General features: G+C 44.9%; 1 pseudogene; it reads right to left on the bottom strand.

Moving 5' to 3' along the window:
- The window catches only part of LOC120369069, a 41602-nt pseudogene that overhangs the window by 3390 nt on the left and 22098 nt on the right, over window positions 1–16114 (bottom strand).

Raw genomic sequence — 16114 nt, 5'->3', positions numbered from 1 at the left:
TCTCTCTCTATAAGTCTATATATTATAACTACTTAACTAAACTGAGTGTTTGTATTGTATGCAAATAAACAAGGTTTTCAAAAATGTTTAAGAAGCTTAATTTAAAATTAAATTAAAATGTTGATCTTAGGTCAACGGCCCGCCAGCCCAATGCTGGTCTGGGGAGTTCTGTTCACCTAGGCCAGCAGTGGACTGAGCAGGAGGCCTCACAGCTGGGACCCGGCTGGCAAGGGGCCGGGCAGCCAGAACCCAGACCCAGGCTGTGCGGGAACAGCAACAGGACCCCAGATCGGCAGTGGGCTGGCGGCTCAGCCCGCTGCCGCTCAGGGTTCCATCCGCCAGCTCCTGCCAGCCGGGATCCTGGCTGCCAGAGCCACTCAGCCCACTGCTGGTCTGGGGTCCTTGCCCTGCCCACATACAGTGGGTAATTCTGGCCCATTCTCTTCCTCTCTCTCTGCACTGAGCTGAGGGTGGGAGTGAACTGAGCACAGGGCTGGGGGTGAAGGAGCAGGCTGGGGGTTGGGGTGTAGGGTCTGGCCAGGAGCTAGAATGAGGAGGGCTCAGGGTTGGGGCAGGAGGTTTGGGTGTGGAGCGCTACCTGGGCAGCTCCCATTTGGTGTGAGGGTGCATGTGGGAATGTGGGAGTGGGTGTGGGGTGCAGGAGCTCCGTTTGGTGCTCAGGGTGGGAGTGGGGATGTGGGGTGCAAGAGTCAGGATGTAGGGGTGCATAGGGTGTAGGGGAGACTGGGTATGTGGGGGTGTAAGAGTCAGGAAACAGGGCTGGGGCATGTGAGGTGGTGCAGGTGTCAGGGCATGGTGTGTGAGGGGCCTGGGTATGTGTGGGATGCCAGAGTCAGGACTGGAATCTGGGGTGTGGGTGTGAAGGAGTCAAGTAGAGGCTGGGTGGGTGTGAGGAGGGTGCAGGGCTCAGGACAGGGACCTGGGGTGTGCGGGCTCCAGGGCTTAGGGCAGAGGGCTGGGTGTGGGAGGCGGGGCAGGGCAGAGGGCTGGGGTGTGGGCTGGGGTCGTGGGGTGCTCACGGCAGGGGCTGGAGGATATGCCTTGATTCCACCCCCTTTCTCCAAGGCCCTGCCCCGCTTCTTCTCTGCCTCTGCCAGGGCAGTGAGCTGACTCTTCTCCCCACCCCCATCCCTCACAAGGACCATCAGCTGATCAGCCGGCAGGGAAGGAGGGACGGAAAGGAGGAGGGGCAGGAACCCAGCACACTGCGGGAAGAGGCAGGGGAGCCAGCAGGACCAAACTGGCCCCTACCCCGCGGGAGGCGTGGGAGGCGGAGGGTGGAGAAAGAATGGGCCGGGCCGTGCAGGATTTTTAATGGCATGCTGCTGCATACTGCACGCGTGCCACAGGTTGCCGACCCCTGGTCTAGCAAATCATTTCAACTCCCCATATCTTTAGAGGGACCAGTCCACCACCCAGGAAATCAGAACTGGGAAAGTAACTGTCACGTAGCGCAGAAACTCAGTGCTAATGACACACTGAAAAAATTGGTAATACAGGATGCACTCTGTGAGTTACACCAACCATCTGATGGACCAAGACCTACTCTACATTACCGGCTCATCTGCAGCTCTTGGGTTACAAGTTTCAGCACAGTTCTAGGATTCGTTTTCCAAACGTAACACCTGCCAAATATTTGCAGCGTGGATGTCATTTCTGGTGTGGCAACTAGCTTATGTTTATTTATAAAATACAGAACGATGTTCGAGTTGATTCAAGGAGTCAAACTGGAATTTAAGTGGCCTGAAGAAGTCAACCTGGGATTGAAGCAAATGCTACACTTAATAATAAACCACCAGGGCAAGCCAAGCAAGTAAATAATCTCTGAATCTGCTCATGCGGGGGTCTTACATCACACAGATCTTCTTTGTATTCCCTTTTATTCTGCAAATGTTTGATGCCTGTGCAAATACACTGTTTGCAGAGGTGCCTCTCCATTCAGAAATCAGATTGTGCAAAACAGAATTTATAATGTGAAATGCAGGAGAAACTGTGACCAGAAGCTTAAGCCTGACAAACTCCAGGCATCTGGCAAAAGCAAGATCTTCTCCAAGATTACACAGTAGGCTGGTGCAAGACAAATGATCACAGAAAAGTACAATAACGGGCAGTGTTGAATATCTCTGCCAGTTTTCTTTGCCACGTTAATGGCTGGCCATCTTCGCCACGTTAGTAAGTGATTTGTTATACATTTAGAAAGTGTATTAACAAGGAAGGGAGGGAGAAAGGCAACAACAGCTGTGCTCACAAAACCATAATTAATGGTCTGTCGTTGTTTCCATTGTAAACTCCTATTCTCAAGGTACTTGTAAATGAAGTGTTCCAAACTGATGTCTGATGTAGAGAATCACACCCTAGAGATGAATGGGTATTTTTCACAATAGAAAACAAAACCAAAATCCTTTCAAACCAAGACAGGTTTGGGGAGACTTGCTGTACTCTATTGGGTGAATCTATGCATTTATATACACTACATATGAATATCTTTTGGCCCAGATACACAATGGTATTTAGGCATCTAAATTAGGTGCCTAAATACCCTTGCAGATCTGGGCCTTTGTGCCTCCTCTCCCATTCCTACACCCTTCAATGAAAAATAAGAGGTTTAATGTAATATTTAGAAGTTCACTTCTCTCCAGAAGCAAAGAAAACCACAATTAAATGTACCAAGTATCAGAGGGGTAGCCATGTTAGTCTGTATGCACAAAAACAACGAGGAGTCCGGTGGCACCTTAAAGACTAACAGATTTATTAGGGCATAAGCTTTCGTGGGGAAAAAACCCACTTCTTCAGACTCCTCGTTGTTTTTACAATTTAGGGTACATCTATACTACCCGCCAGATTGATGAGTAGTGATCAATCTATCGGGGATTATCGCGTCTAGTGTAGACGCGATAAATCAATCCCCGATTGCTCTGCCATCGACTCCTGTACTCCACCACGGTGAGAGGAGGAAGCGGCATTGACGGGGGAGCGGTGGAGAGTCGACCCCGCACCATGAGGATGCGAGGTAAGTCGACCTAAGATACGTCAACTTCATATCTTAGGTCGATCTCCCCACAGTGTAAACCAGGCCTAAAGGGATGATTGAAAACCCAGGCTGTTCATTATCCATTAACGCTGATCATTGTCCTTTTTTTCGCAAGGATCTGAGAAGACTGAGCTATCTCCTATGCCATAGGTCAAATCCATGGATTTAGTGAAATCCATGGCATTGCAGACCTTACAGTAGGTCTGAATTTACCCTCATGTGTGCAGCAATACCCAAGTACCACAAGAATTAAGACAATACTGTTAGCACAAGCTTTTGCTTTCACTTGCTTTTGTGGGTTCAAATCAGATCCTTAACGTTACTTTAAAAGTAGTTTCTGAGGCTGGATTTTTGTTTTGAGGTTGGGTTTTTGCAGCCATACCACCTTAGGCTAAGATCTCAGAAGCTAGAACAGTTGGGTCTTGTTAGTACTTGGATGGGACAACACTAAGGACTGGCCAGGATCAGTGCTGCACATAGCGTTTGGCACTAAGAAGGTAGGGTGACCAGATAACAAGTGTGAAAAATGGGGACAGGGTTTGGGGAGTAATAGGTGCCTATATAAGAAAAAGCTCCTAATACTGGGACTGTCCCTATAACATCGGGACATCTGGTCACCCTATAAGAAGGTGACATTATGGCCTTATCTATGCTTGGGTATAACCCTGATTCAGCACCCTGGCTTGCTGTTGTCTACACTTTGGGGTCAGCACCAGTGCACCTTCTCTAATTGCTGGCCATCAATTATTCAGCCAGGCTGTAAGCAAGGCCTCCTACCTAGATCTATTCATTTTCCCTTATCCAAAATTCCCCATGGAGTTTCAATAGAAGAAGCTATTTGCATTTATGATTTCTGTCCTTTAAATAAAGTGCTCTAAAAATAATTATGCATGTTCTTACTCCCAAAACTCTGTGTGAGCGAAGTGAAGTTCGTAATGTTCAGTGACAACCAGAGTGTTTCATTCTTCCTGAGAGTGTCTTCCACGCATAGTAGGTGTGTTCCACTTCTGACCACAAAGTGACCAAGGTAGGGCGGCTCTGAAATGACTGGAACAGATAGTACCTCCCAAGCCAGGATGACGATGTAGTACACATTCAGAAGGGACACAATCACTATGGAAGCATAACCGATTCCTAATACAAAATAAATAAATAAATAAATAAAACACATACATAATGGTCACTTATTGTTCCAACACTTAAAAATCTCAGACATTTAAAGTTATTTTTTAATACTGTGGCTTTAAATCCTGGTGTAGGATATACCTCTATTGGAAACTGAATCCCATTAAACAGCACATGCAACTAAAGCATAATCAAGCTACTGTTACTGATTCTCACTAGCACCAGTGGTTGCAGTGGTATTAATGAGATCCTTGGGCAGAAGGTTCAGTGGATGTGCAAAATAAGACGAGTTTAAAAATTCCAAAGCGAGTGAAGTGAAAGCCGTAGTCTCTGCACCCATTTCTCTTTTGCAAAGGAAGTCTGCTGTTTGTGCTTGTTATTGCTAATGAGATCAATGTTTAACTCTGCTATCAATACTTGACAATAAAAAATGTCCCTTGTTTGTTTTTAAACACAGGGTCATGGGCAGATAAGGCCACGTCCTCCACAACTTAAAATGGCAATCAAGGAGGTGATGGAATGCAGCTCTGGTAGAATTAAATTCCGAAACTACTCTGTGGCTCTGACTCCTCTCACACCACTGTAATCTCACTGGCATTACTTCTGATTTATACCTCTGTGTCAGAGGAGAACCAGTCTCTTTGTTTAAAGTAAGACACAAAAGGCCTGCATATAGATCCTTCTTCTGATACCTTCTGACCACTAGTATTTAGAATCTTGAAGGGCTTTCTGAAGCTAATGTTCCATTTAGGAATGGGAGTGAGAAAAACTGTTTTCCCAGCAATGACTTACAATAGTTTGTAAAATGAATGAATTAATGAATTAATTACATTAAATAAATAGGTTTATATGAAAGGTGCTTACTGATATACTGTGTCAACACCTGGCAGATCTGCCTTATACTGCACAGCCTTAAACCATATTGCAATGTGATTCTCCACAGCCAAGAATTTTGTGCTGAGTGCAACCCTTCCTGTGCCTGCATAGAGTGTACTATCTATTCTACAGTTCAGTAAGAACATTCACTTAGCCATATTATTAGAACCATAAATTTCCTTTTCCAGGGATACCAAGGTGATTTTTATTTAAACCAAGAGCATGAAGGGGGAGAACAGAAAGGGGTGTAAATCAGGATAATTCCACTGACTTCAATATAACAGCTGAGAATTTGGCCCATTGGATACAATCTTACTTATTTGGGTAGTTCCATTCATTTCAAGGAGTAAGATACTGCTCAGGATCAGTAAGGGTGGCAGAATCAAAGCCTAAGTCAATTTTAGGTGCCCATTCCCACTTACATTTTGAAAAGGAAAGTAGTGCATCTCTATCTATCCAGTGTAATCACTCATAATTAATGGGGGTTAATTCTAACGAATCAGTTCATTTCCCAGTGTCTCTCTGAAGCCAGTCAATGTGTGGGATGCAGGTAGGGGTTCTAAAAGATGGTGGTAACCTGCTTTTAATTTTATATTCCCATTACATTTCAGAGTGGCCTTAGCACGATTCTTGTGAACGGCAAGTGTTTCTTCATTTGTTGGCAAATGCCCTTTAATAATAATATGGAGCAATCAGAGTTGTTTTTCACAGTCTGATCTAATTATTGCAAAAGCTCTATGCCAGGATCTTTCCACAGAAAGCCATTCACGTTCCCGCTGTGCATGTAATATAACTGTGACGCCAATGGCAAGGTTTTGCATGGCAAAAAGAGTTTGGTTTCCAGTCCGGGATAATATTTGGAAAGGCACTTTAGCAAAAGGATATCAGACTATGGAAAAGATTCTGATCCCCTAGTATTTCAAGGGAACACTACCTTCTCCAACTCTCTGCAACATAATGTGAAATGCCTTCTCTCTTTCTCACAGATTGCACAGCCTCTTGCTGTGGGCCTAGTTAGAGCACAACATGCAATTTCTTTCTTATTTATTGGCACTTCTGTCAGTTAACAAGACGACAGCAACAAAAATTAATACTGTGATTTCTCCTTTCCAGGAACCAATATCCTATAGTCAGCTATTACAACAAATAGCAGCTCTGATGGACATGAAGGGAATACACTTGCGTTTTCTAAGCAATAAATCACATCAAGGGTGTACCTTAGAGACCTGATCCAAAGACAACTGACATCAACGGGAGTCCCTTTCTAGGATCAGGCCCTAATATCTGAGGATTTAAGTGCAGCTTAAGTGGTGTATACGCCTCGTGGTGGCCCTCTGCCCAGGGGTGAACTTCCCCCATAGTGTATTCAGTGCTTCAGCAAAGCCCTTAAACACATTCACAGTGCTAAGCAATCCCATCCTTATGTAGCAAGGCAGTTCAATTTATGCATAAACCCCACAGTGGCAATGTTAGGCACGTGTTTAAGGGCTTTGATGAACCGGGGCCTTGGTCTTGAAAAAATGGGAGTTGAAAGCATTCCGCACTTCGCAGGACTGGTTGCCGAAATGGAAATTACCCATTAATAACACCTTCTGCCATCGGTGCGTCTAGCAGAACTGTTTTGAAAATTTCCAAGTAACATGTCATTACATTCATTAACTGTGTCTTCTGCCGTGATATGGCAGGAAAATAACTAACCAGTGAAAATAGGGCAGATCTTTTCCCAGCATGTAATTCCTCCTTCAGAGGTATATTGTCCTAGCGCCACCTCCAGGAAAAACACAGGAAGACCTCCCCCAAACAGGAAAATGAAATAAGGTATAAGAAATGCACCTGTAGAGAAAACACAATGATGTACAATAAAGATTAAGAGAATTCAAAATGAAGAATAATACACATGCTGCGGTAGATATATGTAACAAGGCAACACATTTGATACCCTTCTGTACACATATAACAATTTTACTTTTCTGGGATTATTTCCCCTGTTCAAAGATTAAAAATAGAATGGTTACAAACCAAAGTGAAAAGGCATTTTCATTCCTTTTTAAAGTGAACATCTATAAAGATGATGAGGATTAGTTCTACTTTCATTTCATTTAAGCTAAAGCAGTATTTTTATTTTAAAACCCAAAAGAAATGTTCAGTTCAAGTCTTGTCTTAGTTGCACCACTATAAATTTGGAGTAGCGCCATTAATTGGAGTTATTCTACATTTACACGGAGAATATGGATCCATATAATTAATGTCTATATTTATTTTTAAGTTAAAAGTGAAGTTCAACTATAATAGTAAAATTCAAGGTTGTTTGGTATTTTCATAACAGAGCTTGGATATTAACTATGAAATAATCAAGCGATTTCGCCTACAGGTTGGGAAAGAGAAAAGAAATTGTTATGGTTATTTTGATTTTAAATATGTGGGAGACACTCCGATGCTACAGTATTGGAAGGATGAATGGTTGGATGAATGTATAGATGAATGAGAAGGAATTAGAGAGAGAGAGAAAAATACTCACCTCCGCCATTTTTATAGCAGAGATACGGAAATCGCCAGACATTGCCTAAACCAATAAATCCACCAGCCACGGACAGCAGAAAGTCAATCTTACTCGCCCACTTCTCCCGTTGAGGTGGCTTCCCCTCTGCCTCGTCCTCAGGGCGTGTCCCAGGGCTCTTGCCAGGGGAAGGTTTGAGGATGTCCTTGTGAAAATCTTTCAAACACTGCAACTTCTCCTTTGTTGCCATGTTTCTGGTTTCTAAAGAGAAAAAATGGCATGAATGTATTAAACAGATATTATTGGGAGAACTCCAACCGTACAAAACTTCTTTAACCAAACTAAGTTCCCTCAAAGGTCACCCATTACTAACGCACACGTTTCCTTTACTGACCAGGATACAAATAGGCATCAAAAAGTACACAGAAGTCTCTACCTATGCAAGACCTTGTCAGAATATGATGCAAACACTTCCTGTGCTTGATCCAACACTCAGAGGTGAAAGGAAGCCGGTACGGTATGGTACGGCATACCAGTAAGAGCCAGTACACAGCCCACATCACTGGCAGGACCGCTGATGGGGGAGGGGGCCAAAAGGGGCAGCTTCCCCCGTACCCGGCAATTTAAAAGGGCCCGGGGCTCCTGGCAGCAGCTGGAGCCTCTGGCCCTTTAAATCGCCACCAGTGCACCAGGACTCCCGGCCGCCGCTACCGCTACCATGGGGCTCCAGCAGCGATTTAAAGGGCCCGGTGCTCTGGCAGCAATTTAAAGGGCCTGGGGCTCCCAGCCGCCGCTACTGCTACTGCGCCAGCAGCCAGACCCAGACCTTTAAATCGCCCCTGGAGCCCCAGGCGGCACGGGCCGGGCAGTGCTGAAGGGCTGGCTGGGGGAGTCTGGCCCCAGCCCCGCCCCTTCTGCCCAAGGCCCCGCCCTTTCGGGGGTCCAGAGGCCCCCCCCCTTGCTCAGGACCCCAGCTGCCCTGCGTACCGGTAAGTCCCTTAAGTTACTTTCACCCCTGCCAACACTCCACTGAGTCAAAGACTCCCACTGACATCACTGGGCATGGGATCAGGCCAATGAGCACTGAGAGGCTGCGTACATTGGCACTGGAGCCTCACTGCTCTAAGAGGGTGACAGCTGCCAGATTTAGGAGGCGTAAAAGATGTGCAGTCCTTGTGTGCTGACTAGCTGCAGGCAGTGGGTGTACAGGGAACGCATGCTGCACCAGTAAGTGATGGTGCTGAGCCTCAGCACCCCCAACGGCAGAGGTAGTTAACAGGCTGACTGCGGGCCAAATCCAGACTGCCGGACACTTTTGAACGGACCGCAAAATCTTTTTATTGTCCTTGTTGTTATTGCGGTGTGAAAAATGTTTCTCTGGAGTCTGGACATTGACTACACCTTAACCATAGGAGCAGAGTTTCTCAGGTTGCTGCTGCTTACTCGATGCACGCATCTCTGAATCCCTTTAACTCCTCTCAATGGGCAAGTCCAAATGAAATACATATTGCACTCTGATGTCTTCCGCTGGAGTGTACAGTACTCTCACATTTTTTAAGTAACATCCATTGCTCTTTGCCACTGCCCTAATTCTTCCTAGAATCTTGTATCATTTACAGCCTGCCATAGTCTGGCTCTGACTAAAGTATTGTGATGGTTTATCCTTAACAAGCTGGAATGGGAAGCCATTTCTCCTAATTGGACCATAGGATCTGAAAGAGCATCTTCAATTTATTCTATTTTCACAATGAGACTGCTTTCACTTGGCATCAGTAAAAGCAAATAACTTTTATATTCAGTTAACTTCTTATATGCACGTATAAAATTACACATTTTCCTAGTGTGAGGGTTGGTTGGTTAGTTAATTAAAAATCCGAGGGCATGACTGACCCTGATGCAAAACCAAAAGCAAATTCAACCACAGGGGCTAGTTAATTTAATAGTGGGCAAATGATGAATTGCCATGTGAAAATAATAAACCATGACATTATTTTACATACAAGTGCCTTTTTTATCCAGGAGTTCTTAACTAAAACAGTTTAGGAATAACAACTTTTTTTACAGCTAGACTATCTGAAATTATGCATTCATCAAAATGTGTTGGCAAATGCAGTAAACCCAAATTCAGACATTAGGTCAAATTTCTTCTGCATGCAACTCAAATGACTTCAGCTGACTCTGGCTTGTTATGTTTACACAGTGTTATGATGCTGAAAATAAACATTTTCATCAGACCCAAACAAACCAGCAAATTTATGCCAGGCCACAGCCATTCCTTGCTTGGTACATGTTATAACGTGTGCACAGTCATAAAAATCATGCTTCATATTATCCCATTTGATAGCCATAAGCCTAGTACTTCCTTGCTGCTTTCTGATCGGTAAACAGATTTAGAAGCTTGGGTTGACATTAGCTCTACAAGAAGTTTTTAATTGGAACATGATTCTGAGATTCATGCATCCGTATGTACCTATAGAGATGAAAACCTTTCCATACACCATGTATCTCTGAGCCAGTCAAACCTGGGACAGTCAAGCCCCAGTGCCTTAAACATTTGAAAGGCCAGTGTTCTTGTAAGATGGCCCTCTGCAACAACAGCTCCCTACCACTCTGACAGCTAAAAACACAAACCGTTTGTTTTACCACTACTTAATCACTATGGTATTCTCCTGCACTAGGAAAACGGTCTGTTATTATATACATACTAGTGAACAGTAGGGGAAGCTTGGGGAAGGAGAAAGATAAGATGCTGGATAAGCATTAAGGCTAAGATTTGATCATGGGTATTTTTAGTAAAAGTCATGGACAGGTCATGGGCAATAAACAAAAATTCACGGCCCCATGACCTATGACTTGTACTATATACCCCTGACTAAATCTTGGGTGTTCTGGGGGGCCACTGCACTGGAGGGGGAGCTCTGGGGCTCCCGCTGGTGCTATGGTGGGGGGCTCTGAGGCACCTGCTGGTCGGGGGGGGGGGGCTCTGGTGCGCCCGCTGGTGCACCCGCTGGTGTTGGTGGGAGGGGCTCTGGGGTGCCCGTTGGTGCTGGATGGGCTCCGGGGTCCCTGCTGGTGCTCGAAGGGGATGGGGGCCTCTGGGGCACCCGCCGCTGGTACTGGGAGGAGGGGGGGCAGCCCGGGACTACCACTGCTGCTGCTGGCAGCGAGCAACCAGGGACCGCCATCACAAGCGGGAGGTAGCCCCATCGCCTGGGACTGCCGCTGCCGCTGCTGGGCGGCCCTGGGTTCAGTTGCACCTGCCAGCTGTAGAAGTCATGGAGGTCCTGGAAAGTCACAAAATCCATGACTTCCGTGACCGATTCCCAGCCTTAATAATCATTAACCATTACGGTTTGGTTTTTTGTTTGTTTGTTTGTTTTGAGGTGTGTGTGTTTTTTTGGTACCTTCCACTGAAGCATCAGGAAGTGGCCACTTTTAGAGACAAGATACCTGACTAAACAGATCAATGATCTGCAATGAGATAATGCTTCTGCTCCTCTATGGAGGTCTTATTTTATTTAATTATTTAGTGAGTTTGCTAATCCAGTCTAACCTTACCAGCTGTTGTCTTATTTCAACCAAAGTGCAAGTTAATTTCATTTAGAATTTGCAAACCTAACCAATTTTTTGCATGCTGTGTTCTATACATTCTATCTATCTATGAGATGGTTGACTGTCCTGTAGTTCGAGTTACTGGCTTACAGGCTAAGTGCTAATTGCTGTCTTTTGGGATTCTAAGTTCGTAACACATGGCACTACATTTTCTAAAGGGCGTCCTTATTTGGTGTGTTCTACTTGTCCACTCGTTTTGGGTGTCTCGTTTTGGAAAATGTAAGTCTTGAATTTTATTTTCTGATCCAAAATAACTTGGAACTTGATGATGGATCTTGGCACTTCTGCAATCTTGCAGTGACAAACCCTCAGCTCTACACTCAGTTTTTAGTCCATCAGTAGGAATTTCACTGAGTGAAGAAGACAGCAGGATTTGAAACTAATTATAAGACCTTTATAGCATTTAGCCAGCTGCATAGTGAGGCACAGTACATTGCTTGCCTGATAGCTGTGCAATGCGCAGCTCTGGATCTTTTATTTCCCTCATTGTAACGTTTCATTTTTTGCTATGAATCTATTCATCTATTGTTGGCAAGGTCTCTACTCTATTGTCCATTAAAATACAGTGTCTGTTTATGGCTGGCAGACACGTACTGTCCATCAGTGCCACAGGAATTAACACTAAGCTGCCACTTGTGACTACAATTCTAGCCTATGTCATATGTTACCTTCAGGGACTGTGGGACTTTATCTCATTAGCTGCCAACTACTGGTGGCTACACAGCCACTCCCAGTTACAGGAAGTGCCTACAGCGTCTCTAAGGGAGGGGCAGGGGCCATTCTGTTTGGCAAGGAAAAGCCAAGAAAGCTGAGTTTGTTTAGTGAAAGGCATTGTCTGAATCATTAATGGGGTTGGAGTTTCATTTCCTTCAGTTATGTTCCACTGGGTGAGGTTCCTAAGGGATAACAATCAAATAGCCTGATGGAGATGCTGAAACAATACTTGCTCACTGCTCAGGTCAGAACAAGAGAATGAGAGATTATGTTTTACGGAATCACTTAGTGGGGCACTTTCTGAGATCCAAATCCCTCTAATCCCCCCCAAGGAAAAAACTACTTTTAAAAGCCTGGAGTCCAACATGAGTAATCCAACTCCGAGGCACATGTCTGCCTTCCAGGAGACACATGTCTGCCTTCCAGAGCAGCTCCCTCTATGAAGCCTTGACTATCTCCAGGAAGACTTGGCTTGATCCACTAAAGTTAAGATGGATAAACAATGAACAGCAGCCAAGCCTGCAGCCAAATATGTAGAACCTCACTGGAGAAAAGGGGGAAAAAAATCCAACTTTTGCTGGGCTAATTCTGTTCTCATTTACACTGGTGTGAACTCAATTAACTCCACTGAACCCAATGTAATTAATCTGGATTTATGCTGGTATAATGTAGGAGAATATAATACAGTAGCTAAATGTGACCCTTTGCATTTTTCTCTCTTTGGCTCTCAGCATAATCATTACCTGCTCCACACACTATATAATTGGCATATTAGCTCTTTTTTTTTCTCTGCAGCACAACTTGAGTCTCCACATACATCAGCCCGACTCCCACCTGTCAGGAAGGTGCATGAAATGTCTTACTCAGAATATCTCACTGTCTGATTAACACAGACTCGGTTGCTGCTCTCCCACTACCGGTTAGCTATTGGACCTCAGCGGAGAACTCCAGAAGAGATCGGCCTTAGGCAGAGAATGCCCACAGCTAATGCCAGGCAGCTCCACACAGTACATCATCTCTGGTGTAGTTACGTAACTATTACCTCTGACATTAGAATAATGATTCACTCTCCCACCTCTCATAAAGGAAACCAATAAAAAATAGCAGGGTTCTCAACCTTTTTCTTTCTGAGGCCCGCCAACATGCTATAAAAACTCCACGGCCCACCTGTGCCACAACAACTGGTTTTCTGCATATAAAAGCCAGGGCCGGTGGTCATCGGGTAGCAAGCAGGGCAATTGCCGGGGGCCCCACGCTACAGCAGGCCTGCAAATCTTAGTTGCTCAGGCTTCGGTGTCAGCCCCGGGTGGCAGGGCTCAGGGCACCTGGCTTCAGCCCCATGCAGCGGGACTTCTTCTGGCCTGGCCACAGCAAGTCTAATGCCAGCCCTGCTTGGCAGACCCTCCTGAAACCAGCTCGCAGCCCTACAGTGGGCCCCAGAGTCCTGGCTGAGAACCACTGCACTATAGCACCTTTCAATAGGAGTCAACGTCAAATTCATCCCTGGTTTATCTCCACTGAAGTCAAGTGATCTTTAAGGGCCAAATCGGCAAAAGCATGTGCACCCAGTTCAGGTGTGCAAATAGCCTGATGCATTTGTGCAAATCAAGGCTTGCCTGTGCACATGGGGTTTTTTTGCACAAGTATCTGTGCATGCCACAATACACACACAGTTTTGCATGGGTGCCTTTGAAGCTTATAAACAAACATGTACCCCTTTGGTTCTGATCTCTGGAGTTTTATTTGAGTTCCTTCAAAATCCTAAGAAACCCAGTTAGGAAAGCATGTTAAAAGGGCCAAAAATACTCTGTAAAAACTCATTTTAAGCAGAAGCTTCGGTACATACAGGTAGTTTAGTAGCTTCCGGAGTGTAGGTGATTGATAGATTATATCCATCTTGAAAACTACCTCACAAGCTGCACACTGGCTAAGTCCTCTCTTAGCAGAACCAGAAAAAGGCGACATTGCAAAGGAGCAATATATGGCATATGTGCAAAACTGGTTACCAGGATGATCTCAGTTCTGATCCTGGCACTGTCAATAACTTACTCTGCTGCCTTGGCCAAGTCATTTGTTTTCCATTCCTATATGTTAAAATCTGAGAAGGCTACTTCCTTTCCTCACCAGGATATGAGAAGGATTAGATCAGTGGTCCCCAACGCAGTGCCCACGGGCGCCATCTTAATGCCCCCGCGTCCTGGCCCCCAGGAGAGCACCTGCCGAAATGCCGCCGAATTTCAGCGGCATTTTGGCGGGGACGCCTCTCAATGACGCCACTTGCCGTTGGCAAGTGACATCATCGAGAGGAGTCGCTCCCGAATTTCAGCGGCGATGCCTCTCGATGACATCACTTGTCGACGGCAAGTGGCGTCATCGAGAGGCGTTGCCACCAAAATTCGGCGGCATTTCGGTGGGTGCTCCACCACCACAGTGGTCCTTCGTCTGGCAGGCGATAAGGTTGGGGACCACTGGATTAGATCATTAGTACACCTCTACCTCGATATAACGTGATCAGATATAATGCGGTAAAGCAACGCTCCTGGGGGGGGTGCTGCACACTTCGGTGGATCAAAGCAAGTTCGATATAACGTGGGTTCACCTATAACGCGTTAAGATTTTTTGGCTCCCGAGGACTGCGTTATATCGGGGTAGAGGTGTATTTGTGAAGTGCTCTGTAAATACTAAGGATTGTTATTGGGCAAAGTCCTGAAGACTTTACTCGGTTTTTACTCATGGAAACCTTCTGCTGAAATCAACCTAAGTTTTGTCCAGTATAGGACTGAATAAAAATCGAATAGGAGTGAGACCTGACTCTGCCAGTTTCCTATTTGAATATGGACTGAGAAATTGCTTTGGGCCCCTTGTTTAGGCTTCTCTACAGTCTGCTACTCCCCACCCCAACGTGAAGTTAGAAGAGAAGTTGATCTACACGCAAAGCTCCCATGGACTTCAATGGGAGCTCTGCCTGAAGAATGACCGCAGAGTCTGGCCCATGGTTTTTACTGAGGGTTGGAATATTCTCTGCGGGCTGATGTTCAGGAGCTGATTTTGTTGCTGTTTTGGAGGCTTCCCTAATGGTAACTTCCTTCAGGTTGTGTTTTCTGTGTTTGTTAATGTTCCTTCTTACCAGACTTACCTGTTTAAAGCCTTCTGTTTATCACGTTATAATTAATTTTATACTCCTACTTAACCAGATTGCCCTTTGCTGGTTTAGGCTTTATCAGAGCTCCTCTTTGATCTCTGTACATTTGTGAAACAAGTAAAATTTCCATCGCCATTTCATATTTTCACAAAATCGGCAATCTCTAGACTGCAAGCTTGCTGGCGCCACCTTTAATTTTCATATCATTATATTCATGAGTATTCAATATTAATAGCATTGTGATTCCCAGCTCATAGCAGTTCACAACTCCTGCTGTATCTGAGGGCAACGGGGAAAAACTCTGATTTCAATAAGAGCAGAATCAGGCCCCAAATAAAATCTTTATTATATTTGGCTCATTTCCTAGGAGCTCAGAACTCTAAACCATGCAACTTTCGCAGTCTGTCGCTTTCCCGCCTTCGAATATCAGAGTGGTTAGCCTACTCAATAGATGAGTAAAACATGTAACTCCAGATAAAAGTTCTGGCTTTTTTACAGGTCTTTCTTATGTCAGGGGGAAAATACTGATCCACGTCTTTACCTGGCAACCCTGGCAGCCTGTACCAATATCCACAGAATGCCTGACTCCATTTACAGTCCTTAACTCCTATCCCAACTCTTTGGCTTCATCAGACAAAACACCCCCCATATTCTCTGGAAAATACCAACCCTCCATTTAACTCATTGCCTCTCTAATATTCTTTAAAGGTTCTCTATAAACTTTCCTTATCATCTCCCTCACTTTCTCCTCTTTGTCATTTATGTCCTTTTTCAACCTTCCTTTCTTAATTTCTTTTCTCTCTCTGTGTATGTCTACTTATTAATCTATCCATCCTCCCTTTCTTTCCTTTCTTCTCCCTCACTCTACTCCCTCCCATTTCAAAATCATCTCTCCTCCCGCTTCTCTTTTTGCCTGTTTCTTTCACTGTTATACTACTTTTCTCTTCCTTCAAAGGCTGACATCTGGAAAAGTTGCTACAGAAAATTCCGGGAGCAACAGATATTCCTTTATTTAGCTGGGGTATGTTACAAAAGGAAAGCCCTGGGCTTGTTGCAATTTCTTTTTAATCAATTGTATCCTGGACAAAAGGCATCT

This window comes from Mauremys reevesii, linkage group 7 (genome assembly GCF_016161935.1).
Source record: "Mauremys reevesii isolate NIE-2019 linkage group 7, ASM1616193v1, whole genome shotgun sequence".
NCBI lineage: Eukaryota > Metazoa > Chordata > Testudines > Geoemydidae > Mauremys > Mauremys reevesii.
This window is presented reverse-complemented; position numbering and strand designations above follow the sequence as displayed.